General features: G+C 33.8%; 1 long non-coding RNA gene across 1 annotated transcript in view; it reads right to left on the bottom strand.

The window, feature by feature from the left end:
- Positions 1-317: 317 nt before the first annotated feature.
- Positions 318-4,259, bottom strand: part of LOC125619588 — a 22,390-nt gene continuing 18,448 nt past the window's right edge. The window contains exon 3 of the long non-coding RNA XR_007351129.1: positions 318-534. This is a non-coding gene — a long non-coding RNA (uncharacterized LOC125619588). The remainder of the gene's footprint in view (positions 535-4,259) is intronic.

The following is a 4,259-nucleotide window of genomic DNA, read 5'->3' as shown; positions in this document are numbered from 1 at the left end:
GTTGCTTCCACAGTTTGGCTACTGGGAATTCTTCTGCTATAAACATTGATGTGGCTATGTCACTGTAGTATGCTGTTTTTAAGTCCTTCGGGTGTTTGCACCAGTTTGGTTGCACCAATTTGCAGTCTCACCAGCAATCTATGAGTGTGCTATTTCCCCTGTATCCTTGCCAACATTTATTGTTGCTTGTTTACTTGATAACTGCCATTCTGACTTGAGTGAGATGAAATCTTAGAGTAACTTTAATTTGCATTTCTCTAATTGCTATAGATGTTGAACATTCTTTTCATATATTTATTGATCAATTGTCTATCATCTTCTGAGAAGTGTCCGTTCAGCTCCTTAGCCCATTTATTTATTAGGTTGTTTGATTTTTTTGGTGTTAAAGTTTTTGAGTTATTTATATATTCTTGAGATTTGTGCTCTATCTTATGTGCATGTGGCAAATATTTGGTCCCAAAATGTAGGCTCTCTCTTCACCTCATTGATTGTTTCATTTGCTGAAAGGAAGCTTTTTAGTTTCAATCCATCCCACTAAATAGAGTATTTTAATTAACAGTATAAAATATTAAAACTTTTGCTTCCAACTGTAGTACTTACCCTTTATCCATAGGGATTTATTCCAGGAACCCTGGTGGATATGTCAAACCATGGATAATTCTGAATATCATATTTTTTTGTTCCTATATACACATATCTATGGTTTCATATTTAACTTATAAATAAACACAATAAGAGATCCACAATAATTAAAAATACTAAAACCAAACAATTATAACAACATACTATAATAAAGTCATGTAAATGAGATATTTCTCTCTCTAAATAAATTGTGACTTTGCTTCTTCTTGTGATGATGTGAGGTGACTCAGTGCCTGTGTGATGAGAAGAAGTAAGGGGAATGACATAGGCATTGTGACATGTAGTTAGGCTACTGTGTAAGGTTTACTTGAACACAAGCATATCAATGCCTCAACAACTGATCTGGTCACTGTGATGACTACTGTGTGATAAAAGGGTAGGTTGTATATACAGCCTGTACAAAAAAAAGATTAATCACATTTCATGGAAGACAGAGCAAGAAGGCAAAATATTTCATCATGCTACTCAAGATGTTATGTGCTTTAGATCTTATGAATTATTTCTATAATTTTTCAAATATTTTTAGACTAAAGTTTATCATGGGCAATTGAAACCATGGAAAGGGAAACCACCAATAATGCCAGACAACTGTATTAAGGAGTAACTGACACCAGATTAGCCAGCTCACTGCAAACAGTCATAAGATTGAGCAAAATATATTGTGTAATTATTAAGTTTTGTGCATTTTAAATTATGAGAAAGCCCCCATGATTGTGCAGATTCACTGCCTGGGGGGTGATTTCCCAACTGTGACATGGAAAGCAAGTATTTAAGCAGAACATTATGATTAGAGCAGTCGAAACTTCTGGAATTTCCAAAGCAGGTCAACAGAGAGGAGGGAATCATTCATGGAGAAACCTAGAAGTCTATAAAGTTTGAGTTTCACATGCACAATGCAGAACCGTTTGTAGATCACCAAAGACCAATTGTTAGAGGATGAAAATGGAAAAGAATTACTAGAGACCAAGCAATTCTGAGGGATGTTGGAGTTTACCCGAACCACAGTTAAAAAAAAATATATATATATATATATATATATATATATCAGTATGACCTATTGATACCACCAGCATCCATCTGAGATGCGTAAAAATCATATGTGAGATGAAGCCTTCCTATAGGATTAAGGGCTGCACCTCAGAATAATGCCTACTCTAGACCATCCTGACAAAACCTCACACCAATTATGGCTAATTTGCTGGAGAGAGAAATTGGGAGATTGAGTCTTGCCAAGTGAAAGGAGCTTGGGAAAACGCAAGATGCACAGATAAAAACCAAACAGCTGAAAACCAAACCTTCAGAAGTTTCAAGGTAATGGACCAGTAATTCATCTGTCTGCTGGGAGAAAAAAAAAAAGAAATCAACATTATTCAGAAGAAAATGACTAGAGTGTCCATAATAGGTACTCCAGAGTGGCCAGGGGACAGGCTTATGGAGATGTAAAAAAAGGTGATCTCAATTTGAGAAAAAAACCAAAGTCAACAGAAACTAACACCAAAACACCTGAGTGATGCATTTTAGCAGACTTTAATGCAACTGCTTTGAATAAACTCCAAGAACTAAAGAAAAATACAATCAATATGTAAATGGGTGTAGAATTTCAGCAGAGAAATAGAAACATCAAAAAGAGCAAAGTGGAAGCCTTTGAACTGAGAATTCCAAAAATTAAAATAAAAAATCCATGAACAGAATCAAGAAAAGACTAAAGATGGCAGAAGAAAGGGTCTGTAGCCTTGAAGATAAAAATCACCCTGTCCAAAACACAGAGAAAAAATATTGACAAATAAAATGAACGGAGCCATGGAAACATGTTAAGTAACATGACATATAAAATGGTTTACATATTTCTAATAATCCTAGAATAAGACATTGAGAGGTGAAAATAAACCTATTTAAAGACATATGAGCAAAAATTGACCAAATTTTATGAAAAAAACATCAACTAACAGATTTAAGAATCTCAGCAAATACCAAGCCAGAAATTTTTTTTTTTAATTTTAAAACCACATCTAGGCATTTCACAGCAAAACTACTGAAAACAAACCTTGAAAAGAAAAAAACTTTAAAAGCTTCTAAAGAAACCAAGACACACTATGCACAGAGAAACAATATACAAATGAAAGGTGACTTTCCATCACAAGCAATAAAAGCCAAAAGACAATCAAAATGTAAAATGTTGAAAGAAACACAAACTGTCCAGTAAAAAATATCATGCAAAGCAAATGTGAAATGCAAAGAGTTTTCAGATAAACAAAAACAGAAAATGTGTTACAAGCAGCCACGTTCTCTAAGAAACACTGAAGAATAATCCATCTGAAGAAAAATAATATGAAATGGCAACTTGGGTCTACAGGGATAAAACAAGAGCATTAGGAATGGCAATTAAGAATAAGTTAAAACGACTTATTTTTTTCCATTTTTTCTTAAAAGGCAAATTAATGTTTATAGGAAATATGTAGAAAAAATGACAGGGCATGGGAGGCAACTGGTACCATACTGTTTTGAGTTTATTGTATTCTTTTTTAATTTTTCTGTATACCAACTATTTTTTATTTATGTCTTGTTGAAACCACTTTGATACAGTTTTAAAACAACTGATGCATTTCTAAAATAATTACATGTTGAATTTTCTTGTTGTTCTTTCTTTTTTTCCCACCAGTACTTATATTCCCCACATAATCTTTTTTTAACATATGTAATAATTTTATTTAGGGAGTGCTGAAAATTCTGCTAATAATTACAGATGAAAAGCTATAAAAATCTACCCATTGAACAATAATAATACAGTGCTGAGTCCTTAATACATGTAGTCTTCTCCACCACTTACGCCCTAACAACACACACACAAACAAATTGTACTTTAAAATTTTTTGTAGTGATGTTGCTTTGGTTTTAAGAATTGTACAAGTTGAGCAAACTCTGGGTGTCTCAAAGAGAAATTTTAGTAAAGTCATAATAAACCCTTATTTTATTTATTTATTTATTTTTATTTATATATGACAGTGGAATGAATTACAATTCTTATTACACATATAGAGCACAATTTTTCATATCTCTGGTTATATACAAAGTATTTTCACACCAATTCCTGTCTTCATACATGTACTTTGGATAATAATGACCATCGCATTCCACTATCATTTCTAACCCCATGTCCCATCCCTTCCCCTCCAACCCCTCTGCCCTATCTAGAGTCCATCTATTCCTCCCAAGCTCCCTCTGCCTACCCCACTATGAATCAGCCTTCTTATATAAAAGAAAACATTTGGCATTTGATTATTTGGGATTGGCTAACTTCACTTAGCATTATCTTCTCTAACTCCATCCATTTACCTGCAAATGCCATGATTTTATTCTCTTTTATTGCTGAGTAATATTCCATTGTGTATATATGCCACTTTTTTTATCCATCATCTATTGAAGGGCATCTAGGTTGGTTCCACAGTTTAGCTATTGTGAATTATGCTGCTATAAACATTGATGTGGCTGTGTCCCTGTAGTATGCTGTTTTTAAGTCCTTTGGGTATAGACCCAGGAGAGGGACAGCTGAGTGAAGTGGTGGTTCCATTCCCAGTTTTCCAAGAAATCTCCATACTGCTTTCCATATTGGCTGCACC

This window comes from Marmota marmota, unplaced genomic scaffold (genome assembly GCF_001458135.2).
Source record: "Marmota marmota marmota unplaced genomic scaffold, marMar, whole genome shotgun sequence".
Lineage (NCBI taxonomy): Eukaryota > Metazoa > Chordata > Mammalia > Rodentia > Sciuridae > Marmota > Marmota marmota.
The sequence above is the reverse complement of the archived record's forward strand: the minus strand, read 5'-3'. Positions and strand labels throughout refer to the sequence as shown.